Raw genomic sequence first — 16,961 nt, forward strand, 5'->3', positions numbered from 1 at the left:
ACGAAAAGGTTTCAACAATTCACAGAATCACCATACAAACTTCTAAGGGCACGTCTACTTTGTATTAAACAGAAGTAAACTTTTGTTTTGGGGGCCTGTCAGGAGCAAGGCAGCTTAGCTAGCTGGCAGGATATTCCTTCCTTCAGGGTCCTGACAATACGGGAACCAAGCCGACTTCTTTTGTCAGACAAGTGGTAACAATTCTCGGGCGGGGCATGACGGAATACGTGGAGTTTCACATTTGAAATTAAGCAGGTTTGACCAAGTACGGCTAAAACCAACGGGTATTTCAGAATAAAATAACAAACCTTCGAATTCTATAATAGGCGTGTAATTCTTTAATTAGCTAAGCAACTACTAGATTTTTAAGGCCAACACTGTCTCATGGAACCAAACAGAACACTACAATATACTGTAAATATTTTCTGCAAAGTTTCTGGCCCCTCTGACCTAATACGTACACGTGAAAGAAATATACAAACTTCGTTAAAATAAGATGGCTGTCTTCTGGGTTGTAGCGCCGTGTAATTTCTTCCATAACGATTTTCTTACCCCGATTTACAGTAATATAAACTTTGAAGACTCTTTTAACTACCACTTTTTGTTCTAGCACTCGTCATTTATCTGCCCGCTGTTTACATAAAGCAGTTTCTCTCATCTGGTTAAGCCGCGCCTCAGTAATGGCATTTTGTCTGCAACCATCAGATCGCCATTAATATGAAATCAATTTGTACTGAGTCTAGAGAAGCAGGCTGGTCTCTTGAGAAGTAAATGATTTATGTTGCACCCGGATCCGAGACTCGCTATTTTAAACATGTCTGATAACATAATCCCACGCGAGCCCCCTCCCTAATTGTACAAAGATTACTAATTTCGTACGCTCCTCTGAAGTTATCACGGAAGAATTATAAGCTTAAGTGGAAGTCTCGCTCAGCTACTTCATACAATGCACTGACCGCATGATACAAATCATGACGTCATAACCATGAGATGGCTAAATACGATGTATTTCGAACAGAATTTTAGGAAATATGTTTCTAGCACGTGCAGGAACCAGGTTATTTGTTGATACAAATTTCTTCTGTTCGTTTATGTCTGTTACAACGAAAAAGAAAGGTTTTAACCCGATATCTACTTGGAGGCACTGAAGAAAAACCACTATAAACATAAGGGCAGTCGATCTCCGAGGTAAGATTTGAACCCTGGCAAATATTAAGCAGTCGGCCTCGACTACCATTGGCCATTTTCCTCGAGGAACTGAAGGAAACCACGAACTCCAGTCACGATTGCCTCCTTTGGGCAGAAATCGGGACCCAGGACCTCCCGGGTATGAAGAAGTGGTAACCATTCGACAAATTCTTGACAAATGAAACTCTTATTATGCAACTAGTATCACGTACAAAGATTGGTTTATTTTTAGGATGAAGACACTTTCGTCATCTCAAAATAAATCATAAAGTTTCGGCCGTAGTAACTCAATACATATTAATCACGGCTGCCATCTTTAAAACCCAGAGCTTACTGGCTTCGTTCGCTCAAAAGTTTAACCCGGATCAATCCCTCGTAGGCTTTAACGGCTTGGTCAGCAAGGCCTTTAAACTGACAGATGGAGACAACTGCAGTCCGAAACGGTTTGATTCACAGCTTCTGCGTTCAACTCACTGATTCCTTGCTAATAAATTATTCAAAGCGTGCGAAGTACAGGGTAAGTCTCAGATAGTTTTGGCATAAAATAATTAATCGTGCTTTGAAGCGTTTTAACTAGTTCAAGCAGCTCAAGGCAAGCCAAGAGCTTCCTACTTACTACATCGCAGTAAAATACGTAAGCAGGCTACACAATCCGTCGAATGATCACAATTATCATGTGAAGAGAAAGGAAAATTATATTGCAAAACTTTAAGTTTCCGTGGCGATGTTAATATACGAGACGGTGATCGGCCTCTAGCGCACCGCGTAACCTTTTGGCTGTGCACCAACGTTTCGGAGGAACATACTACTTCCATCTTCAGACAAATCCCTTTTCCCTCATCCTAACTCTATAATATACCATCCACTTTCTAACAGTACACACTTCAACCCCGAATATGTAGGCAGTATGTTCCTCCAAAACGTTGGTATTCACCTACGAGTCCATGTCACAACCGACTAAAACAACATCGTCACTTTATTGATTACATCGAAATTATTCTTCTCGGGCTACCACCCGTGTCAGGTGTTTGAAAGGCGAAAACACCAACGCTTCGAGAACCATCTTCGTCCTCGTCTTCAGTACCCTGAGGAACAAACACGGTTCTCTAAACGTTGGTGTTTTCGCCTTTCAAACACCTGACACGGGTGGTAGCCCGCCCGAGAATTAATTACACTTAGTCGTCGCGAAAGCTTCTGATCATACGAGTACATCGACAAATTTTAGTGTAATGTTTCCACCCATAATGAGTTCAAACGAGTTAGTTATTCCACATAAAACTATGTGACCTACGAAGTGCCTTAAAAGTGTGATTAATATCAAATTATATCACAAAGCTCGGGTATCGAGTGCAATATAATTGTCACTGTTACGGAATGGGGGAAGTACTTCTTTTAACACTTATCCGTTTCATTCGGAGATTTTCGAGTACAGCTGATCTCAGAACTTAACAAGTATAGTTAAGTTCTTAATTCTACTAAGTAGGAAAGAGTTACTTTAAAATTTCAAACAACTAATACAATTCAAACTTTTGCGAAACTGAGTTTAAATTCTGTTAATTTGAGTTAAACATAGGTGCACTAACTTGTATCTTTTTTTCGGATTAAATTTAATTAAAAAGCACTCTTTTCTCTCTTTCTTTTCATATTCTTTACGGAGCGTTTTGACCGTCCGCTTAACAAATTGAATTTCCAGGTTAATAAATAACTTCTGTTTTGTTAAAAAAAATATTATTATATTCGCTATCATAGTTTTTTTTTTGGTATTTCCTGTTTCCAACGCTTTCATTCATTACTTCACAGCATCTATCATTAAAATCATTCATGAAGTAAATTTACATCGCACGTTCCCTGTACTTACCTCAGTTAACAAGAGCATTAATAATACCTTTTTTGGGTCAACTGCTATGATACATACAAAAACGTATTAATTACTACGACTAGATACAGCTAGAACGGTACTGTGACTCTAAATAAAATCACGATCTGCCCCTACTCAAACTACAATAAAAATAAATATTGTATCTACACCACTGCATTTCAAATCAGACGCCACTACAGTTACGTCTCAAAACGTTTCAGAATTAAAAACTACCTGTACGGGATCGATACGACTCACGATTATTACTAGCTTCTACATACGCAGATGGTTAGTTTCACAACTATAACTAGCATGACCGCCCTTAACTACGTACGGGGTATATAAAACGTATTACACTTTCCTTTCGACAAATCTGTCAAATAAGTTTGCAGCAACTGACTTTATTTCAATCAAAATGAGAAATATGAATATTAAATAAAGGCCGCGAGCCAATTTAAAAACTCTTTCAAAACCATTAAACAGGTGTGCATTTAGAAGTGAATTTACTGTGCCAAAAATCCAAAAGGTGATTTTTTTTTAAAAAAAAAGTTTAGCCAGTCACTGCAAGCATGCGTCTATTTGAAATTTACTTAAATAAGTGCATAACTTCTTCTGACATTCTATACTCCTATTATATACATGTTAAAAATATTAAGGATACGTAAAAACTAACAAATGCACACATCAAAAGAAGCTACAATATAAGTAATTGCCCCGAGGTACGTATCCTCTGAAGACTGGGAGCTGAGCAAAATAGAGGAAGCCCTTGAAAACGGCTCGAAAGAGTGAGTGGGCCATTTTCAAAAAAAGCAACGCTGAAACAACCCAAGTTTAAATAATTATGTAGCCAGTCCATCACTCACGATAGGTGCCATAGAGTGGCTCAACCTAGTTCTATGTTATTGTGCGTGGCAACTATAGAAGGCTACCACAGATATATAAAGAAACATGCAACCCAGTGTCTTTCGGACCCATTAAATACTGGACAACCAAGTGCGGATAAACAAACAAAAGAACTGATAAACTAAACTGGGCGGACTAGATAACAACAAAAATACTGCAACAACATTGGGGCTCACTTACGACCCAGACACAAAGACAGATTAAATACAATTAAAAGAGTACTTAAACAAAGAAGATTTTTTATTTACAACGTTTTAAAATTTCTACCGAACAGTGTTAATTATTTGCATGAGAGGGAAAAATAGTGTGGTAATGATGAGTTAGCAATATAAAAGATATAAACAACAATCAACAGTCAACAAACAAGAGACAAGAGACAAGACAGGTGTGTGTGGACAGCCACATCTCGACGCCCTGTGGCTTATACTGACTACACAATGCTGCAGCTACAAGTTCTGCGTCTGAGGTCGACTTCGTTAAGTTACCTGGTCACGTCGAAGCGTCGGAGGGCTGCCAACTGCGACGATACCTTGCATCCTGGGCGGGCAGGCAAATTAAATCAAGTCTCTCTCTCTCTCTGCTGGAATTAGGGCAAGAAATAACACCCTTATTTCACTCAAATTAACACCAATGCAAAGATATAAAAAACAGTTTTCAAAACCTGTGACACTTGGTCAGTCCTCTATTAAGAACGTGTCGCATACAACACACAGAAATGAGAGCTAGAAAAGACACAAGGAAAGACTGATAAAACAGAAAACACAAAACAATAACAGGCACGGAAAAAAAAACTTTTAACCCAACTACACGAGTTAAACCACTGCTGGCAATGGATCGGCTGGCTATGTGACCTAGACGCCTACTCTAGATTAAATGACCATTGTAATTAAACACATATAAGAATCAAAACAGCGAAAAATAAAGCTAAAAAGGCCTCTAAAACTCTACGTCTGTAAATAAACCTACTGATGAATACGTCAAAAACTCCTCCTTCAGTGTAGTTTGCAGCTCTATGACGGGGCCCTGTACCTGAGGTTTAGACGTTAACGTGCAGGGTTAGTCATTACTTCATTACGATGCGGCTCTATATATATACACAACACTCTTCCTGCTACTACAAGAAAGGCAATTCTACCGGAATAAGATCACAGCCCAATTTCAGGTACAGCGGGATCATCACAGACCCAGTGATTGCCCAAGGACAACGCTACAGCTCGTGAGTCCTTGTGGTTTACGTGCAACAGAGGAGAATCATACAAGACATTCACGAAACAAATTGAATATCCAAATAGACACAGAAGTCTAGGTGACATGAAAGTATCCAAAAAAAAAGTAATGCAGACATGTACAAAGAGGTGTAATCAAAAGCTAGTTCATAGCAACCAAATCTACTTCATCCTCCTGCTCGCTGGAAATACAATTAGTAAGACTACAGGGTTAGTAATAATGAAATCCACAATCAGAGCGCAGAAACGGTATCACATCCGGTCTGCATCCTCCTCAAATAACCTGCTCGGAGTGTCTACGATAGCTGACGTATAACGTGGTTTCCCTCAGTCCCTTCAAGCAATTCTGAGGGGTGGAACAGTACTCGTGACGTATAAGACGATAGCTCAATTACTCAGCAAATTGCAGGCCTAACCTAACTTAACCTGAAGGTTCACTCACATAGTTGCCATGGCGTCGGTCTGTTTCAAACCAGTGATGACAGTAACGGCCACAGAGTATTATGAAATCACCTACAATGAACTGTTCACTGATAAGCGACGGAAAACCCCATCATTACAGAACAATAGACAGTCGAATGTTTGTTATTTCGGCTCTCAGTAGAAAGAATATATATTTCATAACAGTGCACTATCAGTGGCATATCTACTGTGATTCACTTGTGTGAAAACTTCCGCAATTATTCTGAATTTAAAACTAAAAACTCTTCATATTCAGACTAGGGAAGTTGTTACAAATGAACACACCACCCACTCACATACGCGTTAAGAATCTGTGAGCAGAAATCAGCTGACAAGTAGAGACCAAATATGGACGCACCTGAAGATCAAAATATTTGTCCCTACTCCAGAAATACGTCACTGAAAACGCCATTGCATTATTTCATGAACCTGCTTTGCCATAATATAAAGAATTAACCTACTTACTCCTTGCAGTTTACTTTCAAAACACACTAAGGCAACCATAACCTTGAGTGTATAAATGTTTCTTCTGGTTGTCTGTTAACCGCGTTCACAAAGTGAAGACGTGACTCACTCGGCGAAGAACTGTCGACGCAGGGACTCGAAAACAAGTTCGACCAGAGGAGGAGAAAACTTTTAAGATGCAAGCACACTAACAAAAAAAACCCCATTGCTACAAAGGAGCCTTGGTTAATTGGCTGAAGCATTTCTTGCAGTAACGACTCCACGAAATATTTCTGCCTCTCCTAACGGAACGGTTGGCAATCCTGTTAGTGCGGTCCCGTGACTGAATGAATATCGGCCCTGAAAGCAGCCAACATGGCTGCGGGTTTTTTTTTGTGTTCTCGTCAGCCACGCTCCTGATGGAAACAGCTGGATCGCACGTAAAAAAAAACCCAGCTTTGTGTTCATTTAATGCGCTGAGGTGAATCACAATTAAGTGCAAAGTTCTGTTTAAACTGAATTTGCGTTTTGCGAGCCTTTACGTTTTTCTGGCTTGTTTTGATGTGTCAACAGTCACTAGTAAACAGTGCAGTTTTAGATCTCAGATTCTTACGACTTGTGACGCTACCCTCAAGATGGAGGCGATACGTCCTTCCAAAACGACTGTAACCACCAGCAAGGCTACAACTGAAGGGTCTTCTGTATTGTGACGCCGACCAGAATACAGCGACTGGCATTTTCACCTCCGTGGAAACATCTCGATGCCACAATCATAAGAAAAACAGATGAAAATCGACTTAAGAACCCGAGCACATATGGAATGTAAAAACACCATAACTCCACACCTGGACAACCCTTTCCCAAAACTATCATTTTATAATGCGTTACTTTTCACTAGTGCAAACTTCTGTGAAAAGGATATTAGATATATTTGCAGAAGAGACGTTTTACGGCGACAGAATCATCAAAAGAGAGAGAGAGGGAAAACTTGACAGAACCAAACGACGTGGAACAGATCCTCTGCTATATATATACAGTTTCCATCTTCATGACGTTACACAGACGTCTTCACCGCCCTGAGAACCTCAAATCTTGTGTGCTTCAACCCGAGCAATTCTTAGCGCACCATTAACACAGGTAGAGAGGGTCAGAAGGCTGTATAAATAATCAACAAAAGCAAAAACCCGACCTGAAGCGACCCCAATTGTACAGGGAACAGCTGGCCATCTTTTGACAAGGGACGCGAGGCTTTGTTCGCTTGAGGCCCAGCAAGGGACAGAGAGATCTCGTATTGTCCTCGTCACCTCCACACGTGGGTTCCAGAACAAAACTGCAACACAGCTTTCAGTGACGTGGGAAAAGAGAGCTAAGCTCTGCCGTTGAGAATTTCAAACCCAGTTGAAACTCCATCACGAAAAGGGGAAGAAGCCAGACGGAGCAGCGCCGAATCGCTCCTTGCAAACCTCTGCAAGTACGACAAATGATTGTGCAGTGGGTACAGCCGTCTCCAAAACCATTCCATTACAAGAAGCATTGAAGACGTTACTAAAAATCGACTTTTGACTCGTACCTTGTGATACTCATTACGGTGGGCAACGTTTCCATATGGTAAACATGTAACAAAATACGTTAAAAATAAGAGTCCTGCTTGAAAAGCTGATGGTCGCTCAAATTGCCAAGATATCTCACCTTTCATTAAACCGGAGTGTTCACAAGCGCGAACACTGAACTAAGCTACTTTAATCCAGCCCAGAAGACCCGTCTTGCCTTCAACATTATCCCTCCATATGTGGCTCGTAAAGAATGCCTAGTCCTCTCTTCTCTTACATATTTCTACCTTGCCCATGCGTGCTACTTGTATAGGCCATCTCCACCCTAATATCTGCACCAGCCCACGATGTCGGAAACTTCTTTTTGCCTGTAACCTCCCCCAAAGTGTTACTTCCTCTGTAGTAGGTACAAATATTCTTCACAGCACTTCCTTCCCAATCTATGCCCTATTCTTCGGAAGACAGCAAAAAAAAAAACAGGCAAAATTATAGTTCCAAATTAAATATTAGATGAATTTTACAGCAGCAGAAGGGTCGCCATTTCTCGGCAGCGCGTCTTCTGCGAAATTATATCAACTGCAACAACACCCCCCCCCCCCCCCCGGGTTCCAGACGGGTGTGTTCACAAACCGCCCTGCTCATTCAACACACAGCGAGTATGACGCTGTGCCCCAAGCGACCACAGCGGCCTCAGAGATCTGGCAACTCGAGACAAGCGCCGCCTCCGATGCTGCAACCATCACGACACAAACCAGACGGGAAATACCACACGGCATTACAACAAAATACAAATTGTTCTCCGTCATTATAACAAAGTTACAGCGGCCCCAATCATGATCACCGCTGTCCATTCCCAGGAATTAGGTCAATCAAACTATTCCTAAATTCAGCTCCATCTTTGCCTTGGTCTTCCAATATCTCTTGTTCGTAATCTAGATTTTCTTTTCTTACCCATAATCGTTCCGGTCCTATTCTCTCAATTAATCCGGTTCTTAATGGAATTTATTTTCTCTTGGATTGGTCAGCCGAGGAATGTGGAACACCACAGAGTTGTTTCTTGAAAGAAAAATTCTAGCGAGACTTCAATCTCTTCCAGAACAGAAAACAGGCTGTCAAAACTAAGCATTATTTATTCCGCGTTTTTCCTTATCTTTGTAGAGATGTTTCATATCGTGTAGATAATCTAGAGCTTCCTCTGAAAGATGTTACTGAGATGCGTTCGTCATTAGCTATCATAAGTTCACTGTCGAAAAATTCGTGCGTATCTTGTAGTTCCCTATACATCTTCGTCAGAGAGAGGATCGGTGTATTGTTCACGCGCTGAACACACTTACCACTCAGCCTTCGTACAACATGCAATTTCCGTGGAACATTAATTTTACTGTTTCCCTCTAACCAAATCATTAAACACATCGTAAATCTTTCTAGTACTACATTTTCTGTTCCCCTTTCTATTATTTATACATGATTTTAGTTGATAAGAAGCCGAGCAAAGTCTGCCTTTTATCGGAGTGATAAGTTATTTTTAAAGGCATAAATGTGTTTGTAAATGGTCACCCATGCATTCTCAAACACTTGTAAACTGAAACCTCAAACAGGACTAAACTTAGTTCAAACTAAGTAACCAACATCGTCCCTACAAGAAGAGAAAACATTTGCCGAAGATGGCTGTCTTCTGGGGTGGCAGACGAACGTTTTAGAGGTCCTTGCTGCCTCCATCATCAGGGCGATAAGAAAACATTTACCGTTCTCCGGCTGGCAACTTTTGTCGGACGCTCATTGCAAGAAAGAAAGTGTACTACTTTCTACTGTTTTTCCTTCTAAAGTGAGGCATTTGAAATCCAAAGAAACTGGCAGGCACAGGGAACAACTTACGGCTGTTAACGGTTCAACGAAATACGTGTTGACGGGAAAAAAGGCTACTGCAGCGAACCAGAAGGAGCGGAAGACAAGATCACTACTGACTATGAAGGCGTTTTGTAAGCGTCGTTAAGTCCTCCCAATATTCAATCAAAGCTGCAGCCACGGCACAGCCCAAGACAGCTCTTGTAAAGCAAAGTAAATCCGAGGAACATAGTCGTTGAGGAGCCCATAGATGCTCGGGCAAGACGATGAATTCCCCCAAGTCACCGACAGCCCCCTATCCTGAGCCAAATTAATCCAGTCTACGAGTTCTTTCCGTAACATCAATTCTAATATCAGTCTCCCATCTACGTCTAGGTCTACCAAGTCTCTCCTTCCCTTCAGACTTTCCGTAAGATTTCTGTATAAATATATCTAAGCTGATATACCATGTGATGGACTGACAACATTCGAAGGAATCACTTTCAAGTGTCGAAACAAATTTCTTTAGACCAGAAATAAAGCTAATACACCTCAAAGATGGCATGGACAATAGAGTTATAGAAATTGCCCGAGTTATCAGGTCGGACCTACTTTATCGAAAGTATTCGCTGCTCAAACGAACCTACGGTCGGCTACAGGCTCAACTCCTGAGGCACTGTCTGAAGTAAATCGATAATTAAACTGCAAGGACAGATCGACCTACGCGGTAGCATAACTGTCAGCGCTCTGTGATGAAATAAATTCCTTTTTTTTTAATAATTATTTCGCGCCAGTGATTCAGACATGGGCTACCTTGAATTTATCATTTTCCTTCAGTCTACTGTCTTGTGTATTTTAGTGTTTACGACTTTAAGCATCAGACAAAGAAAAACTATTCAGTAGCAAAGCATTCCTCAAATTTAATCTCGACGAAAGAATTTTAGAAATTTTAAGCTTTGCGTTTCGTTTTAACAACTTAACAACGAAAAGAAACATGCGATCTCAAACGCTGGCCCCAATAGCATAATACATATCTTTACGAAGGCCCAAGAAACCATCAGTGGGCGGATGACATGGTCAGACATCAACTTTGGCAACACTGTACTTTACCTGAGCAGAAGGTCGCTCGGCTTTGGGTCCAACTACCCACCCCACACTGCAGTCCTACCAACAGCTTCGAATAGTCCCACAGAATTCGAACAGCCAACGTTTCAGTGCCAGGACGAGACGCACGTCTTCCAAGGTCATAACAACGACTGCCATTAAGCTCCTTCCAGCTGTCTGCTCAGGAAATTCTTCACGAGCGGCCTGTCGCTTGTAGATTATGCCCGTCTCTTGATGTGCAAATTTGTTACATTAATGCGCAACCTACTTTATGGCGCAGAACCCCTGGAAATGCGAACAGCATTCTACGCTATTAAATTACCCGCCTTTTATGGAACCCAAAGATTTATTACCGTAGCCACATGAGCTCGCTATAGCTCCCTATCCTCAATCACATGAATCCAATCGACACCCTCCAAAACCATTTCCCGAAAATTCATTTTAATATTATCCTCTCTTCTATACCTAGGTGTTCTGAGTGGTTTCTCCCCTTCAGATATTCCAACCAACATTTTGTAAGCATTTCTCATCTCCCCGTGTGCACTATACGCCCCTCATCTGACCCTCCTAGATCTGTTTATCTTGATAGAGTTTGATAGGTACAAAGAATGGAGTTCCTCATAAAATTTTCTATTTTTTCTCACGTCACACTTTTAGATTCCTATTAATGCACGAAACATATCTTAAGCTTCGTTAAAGGGTCAGTGCTCGAAGTCTCAACACCCGTTTGCAAACCCAAAATGGACAATCGTAACTAAACCCATCCAAAAAATATTCATTTCCTGTACTTAACACATCGAAGACTAAAACCTGTCTGTAACAAAATACCGAGACCCAACCATGCTTCAGTTACAAACAGGCTCCTTCAGCTTAACGCTGCTGCTTCTGTATAAAAACACTGCACAGTACATGCAATGTCAGAAACACGTGCTACTCACGTGTGCTGAACTTCATTCTTATTAAACCAAACACATTTCAGATTTCTTTTCCCTGCTGTTCATTAAGCGTCCTAAGCTAAAGTGCTTTGGCGTGCTAACAAAATTTTTGATCGGAAACAAACAAGACATTCCAGATAAGATAGTGTAGTTGCGTCATATCGTGATTTATTAAATTAAAATTAAATTATTTGGTTATTCCGTCAAATCACAATGTATTTAAAATAAGATAATTAAAATAATTAAAATATCATTCTGTGTTCCATATCGAATAATCCAATTGTAAATCGATTATTCGATATGGAACACAGAATTATATTTTAATTATCTTATTGTAAATACATTGTGATTTGACGGAATAACCAAATAATTTAATTTTAAGACATTCCAGTTAACAATTTCCATTTTCGTATTAGGCAGTTTCGTGATTTTACTTCAATGCTTAAGTAAACGAGGAGAAGTTTACAAACCGACCCCCACTTCCACTGCATAACCTCTGTGCGAAATCAAAAAAAACCATAACCACAAAAACGTCCACGACGAAGCCGCTGTGTCCATCCTCCGAGGGATTAACCTGGCACCTACGTCACTGTCATCGCGAAATGCTACGAGGTGTGAACACACTTGTAATATTCCATTCATAATAATTCCATTACTTGATTTTGTTTAGTCCTACTTCCAGAAGACATATTAGCAGATCCACGGATAAGATCTGCAGGATTATTTTGTCAGTTTATAAACTTGTATAGTAACTGATAATCTTAATTTTCCTGTACGCTAAGTGACCTATTATTTATACACGACTCTCAACTGTAAGCAACACGCACGGAAGGGTTGAATTTAAAATTTAACGACATTAAGAATGGCATCAGATAGAGGCAGGCGGCGATGAACGTTGGGGTAGAATATTGATTTGCGGTTGCGTGTCACTGAAGTCGAACTGCTCTGCCCCCCTCCCGCCCCCCAATCACCATCATGGCCATTCTGGACAACAAAAACGCATCCTAATATCAAACAATTCATCCAGGCCAAGCATGTAGCACGCATGGGAGAGATGATAAAATTAAAGGAGACTACCTGAGCTACTCTGACCTTGATGAACAAGATGTGGACTGGATTTATCGGCTCAGGGTATAAAGTCCATTGGCAGGGTCCTGAGAACTTCGGACTGCACAAAGTCAGGACAAGCTGACTATATCTGAGCTTCACAAGGACTCTGATCCACGGTTAGTTGTGTGTTTAGAGGAAGTCTGACTGTCCAAAATATAACTACGCATCAGAAAACTTCAAGTTCCGTTTTCAGAGTACGGTCTAAATTGTTGAAAATATTCTGTAACCGGTCGACATGTAAAAATAAACTGTGTGACAGACAACTGGCCTTCGCTACAACCGACGCTCAGCGTCCTTCTGAAGACAGCGAACGAGTGGAGCGTCTTCATAGCCCAGAGCTTAAGCACGGATACAAGTCTGCATTTACATCAAAAACAGCTTGACCTTTGAACTCTTAAGAGTGGCACCAGTGACGTCAGATTTCTGTGCAATCTATCTGCGCGTTGGCAGGTTGTGAGGGTGCCATATGGCGTCGTCTTGAAGAATTCCCCCACCAGGACACTTCCGGAAACAGAAGGGCACTGACGTCTATGCGAAAGTTGCTGAATTTGTCGGCCGATTCTAACATTCTCAGGAACAATCAGTGGTCGGATAGCCCTGATGATGGAGGCAGCAAACATATCTGAAAGGTCAGTAAACATCCACCAGACTACAAGGCGCCAACAGTCTTTCTTGCGCTATATGAGTTGGGAACTGTACTGTGTTCGTCACCAGGAGGCCAATAGTTGCGACATATTCAAAACATTTTCATCTAGAGGTGAGGGCAGCCGAAAGTGCCGAGAGGATCCGACATCATGACGGCGACAGTCTGTGGTCTGCAGACTTTGGCATCCAGTTAGTGTCAATTAGGGAACGAGCCGGTGGTCAAAGGCGGGATGCTTGCTTGTGATGCCGGCAAGTTCACTAATGGTTTCCCGATAAGATGGCGCAACTCTCAGTGGTTCAGGATGCATGCAAGCCATTACCGTCCACACAAAACAGCGGCTAGGTCTGCGAATCTACCCCAGCCACTTCCTCGATACAGCCTATAAAAACGTTTTAACTGCTGATATCCATTACTAATTATCCACCAAACCAATAAACAATAATTTAAATTTTACGTCGCTACTAAGTTAGACTCGCTCCTTCATATGGGTACCACAGCCTAGCCTAAATTCATTCCATCAATTATACAAACGGAAATTGATCCAAGTCTGGATCTAACTCAACCAGGGGACTCAACAGATAATCTATTCTATTATCTCTCTCTCCCCCCCCCCCCATTACCTGATACCGAAATCATAATTCAGCTTTCATAATTGCGAAGATTGGCGAAGTCCGAAAGAACAATTTCACACAATAAGCCAGCCCGTGTTACAAACGTTCAGTCCTCTTCAGTTCAAATTATATTATTTTGACACTATAACCAATGTTATTAGCTTCGATGTCGGGTCGACTTATTACTAAATTCACGTAAAACACCGCTTAAAAATGTTCACTTCATTTCCCCGATTCAGTTCAGTTGTAAACCCTAGATATTTCCTCCGGTGCGAGATTTCAAAAGAAAAAAAGAGGTCAGTGGAGCACAATTCCCGCAACCGCCAAGATAACCTGCTGAGCAGCTATTTGTGCTTCACGTCCTTTATTGGTTGAACGTGACAGTTCCTTACTTCTTTTTCTCTAACCTCATCGATCCCCATCTAATGTCAACACATCACAGTGCTCCAGTTTAAATTCAACGTTTCGCTTTCAATTTGCTCTCTTTCGTAACCTCTCCCAACTTCACTCCATGCGTTTCCAGTTCGACCTCAACGCCCCATGAGAGCCATCTTTTAGCTCTATCATCTCCTCCTCCTCCTGAAGAAGGCAGTATTCAATATGACGAAGGTCTTGGAGTTTTCAGAATTTGCATACATGTAGACTGGTACAAAGTGCAGAGCATTTGAAAGCTGTCGTATACAATTACTTTCCTTTGCTTCAAATTCAACAGCCAATACATTACAATTCTTACAGTCAGGACTCCCAATTTGTGTCTGGTGTTTTTTATAAGCGGAGTGACCCCAGAAAATTGATGATTGAACTGTTACAGACAGAGAATCAACGTTAATTTCCCAGTGACGGAACAAAGATGCAGCCACAAATTTGTGGGTGCGATGTTTCAAAATATTACAGAGATGAAAGTCCCAAAAACTTAAAACATTAAACAATATGGGAAAAACGACAAACAACGAGAAATGGTTCACCCACTGACCGCTCGCAAAGTTAACAGACATGAACGAGAATAGAAATCACATAAATAATAACCGAATATCTCAACATGAAAAGTCTGTGGAAACTACAAAGAAAATCTTCGCGACTGGCAGAAAATTAGAAAAGAAATTTGTTTTAATCTTTCAAAGACGCCGGATGAAAGAACAATTCTTTTAGGATAAAAACAGTGAAACGGGTTCATACCTAGACATTCAAAAATAAATCCTCCAATAGGTAAGACCGAGCAAACTCAGACGCAAAAGTTTTATACTCGTTCATGCATTTTGGGCGATATAAGAACCCCGGTCTAAGAACTGATTAATTCAGTGTATCTAATAATGCTTAAGTCACTGTCTTTCACAAAACACTTTTACTCAAAATGTGGAACAACTGCTAAAACAGTCTTAGGGCAGTTTACCACAGTTAATGTTCACAACTGGAGATCCCCCCCGGGGGGGGGGCCCTTCTTCGGAACGTTTCAGTGAACCTGGAGTCGCAGAACCACAAGCCCGACACACAACTGCGCCGTTAAACAACTGCACGTGACAGGATTCTCTTACAGGCGGGCTTTCGAACAAAAACACCGGAAGGACCTCGAAACACCCGTACACACCGGCAGCTGAATTGTACGAAACTGGGTAGGGACTGACTGGGCAACGTCGCTCAAATAATACGAAGTAAACAGGACCAAAGGTGAATCGGATAACAAACTCAAAGTTACTAACGAACGTCTTATCTTTTATCACAGCCGTTGCTTGAATCCACTGTCCATACTCAAACAAGGACCAAGTTCATGTCATGGAGACGTATGGGAGAGTGGAGGTAGTGGTGAGCTTTACGCTCCGGCCAATTTACCCCAATCGCAGGAGGCTGGATGGGCTCCAGGACAGGTTTAGTCGCTGTGACGTAGAAAATAATCTTACTCTGCCTGAAATCGAAGCTTGGTCGTCCACCCCGAAGCCTTGTGCCTACTGGCTAGCAACTTACAACGCGCCCAAACAGAATTCCTTGCGAATGACTCGTATAAAACTGTCACTTTGCCTAATTAAGCACTGCACTTCGATGGCGGATGGCCAATGGAGACATAGCTCCGCATTAAATTCGGCACTACGTGGGAGGTGAGTTGCTAGCTTCATGCTCCGGCCACATTACCACCGGGGTGACGACCTTGTCTAGGATTAAAATGACCCGTTGTCATATGGACCAATAAAATGACAGAACTCTAAACTCTACAGGAAATCACCTGAAGACGAGAGTACGACAAACCCCCGAAACGCTTCTTCAAATATACCTCAGACGATGGGCAATGCCCAACGCGGTTCACACAAGCAAAATAAATCAACCACTGTCACAAGCCTGGACAGAATCATTCATTACACAAGTGTGTCAATCAATATCATATCACCCTCTTCCCTTAGAAACACCAAAGTTTCTTCATTCTTAAGGTTTTCTTTACGATAATACAAGAATTATGCCGAAATATTACGAACTAAACTCGAGTGCCAACCCCCTCAGGTTGAAATCTTAAAGCAATTGGTGTAAAACGTCCGTTCATATTCGGGGGGGGAGTCAACTCTCGCCAACAGATTTACACAAAATACCCACGCTTGTGCCACGTGAATAAATAAAACGTTCACGCCGCTCCAAACCGATGTTCCATCTGAATCACAGTGAGTTATTACTTCCAAAGATCCAACGTTGTGAGCCGTCAACGAATAAAATCTAGTAATCCTGAATACGAACTCGTAAACAGACCTCAGCACAAAATCGAGGGTGTGAGGCTCATTTCATATGTACGCCATACGATTAACTAATGACATACACTTTACGTGTGAATAATATTAAATACCCTGGCTTGTACCAAATGTCACACTAGACAGATAAGAGGCCTACATATAATTGAACTGGAAACCACTAACCCTAAACATGACGTAATCCAGCTGTGTATAAAGGCCAGAGTTTACGAAACAATTTCTTCAATTTCAATACAAGTTGTGGTTAATTTCCAGCGACAAACATGCAAATTAGTATATTTACTTCCCAAGAAATGAAAAGATCTACAAAAATGCTAAACCACAGCGGCCATACAAAGCTTTAAAATGTACTCTATACATTCCAGATTACACAC

General features: G+C 41.3%; 1 protein-coding gene across 10 annotated transcripts in view; it reads right to left on the minus strand.

Moving 5' to 3' along the window:
• Positions 1-16,961, minus strand: part of msi (RNA-binding protein musashi) — a 279,108-nt gene that overhangs the window by 23,828 nt on the left and 238,319 nt on the right. For 3 of the 10 annotated variants that reach the window (XM_087345577.1, XM_087345565.1, XM_087345584.1), the window contains one exon: positions 4,435-4,529. The exons of the other annotated variants lie outside the window; for them this stretch is intronic. The gene's annotated coding sequence lies outside the window, so the exon portion shown is untranslated. The remainder of the gene's footprint in view (positions 1-4,434; positions 4,530-16,961) is intronic. 10 annotated transcript variants of the gene reach the window in all.

The sequence above is a fragment of the Zootermopsis nevadensis genome, unplaced genomic scaffold, assembly GCF_977971745.1.
Source record: "Zootermopsis nevadensis isolate Lab colony 2312 unplaced genomic scaffold, Znev_1.0 Znev_ptg000001l, whole genome shotgun sequence".
NCBI lineage: Eukaryota > Metazoa > Arthropoda > Insecta > Blattodea > Termopsidae > Zootermopsis > Zootermopsis nevadensis.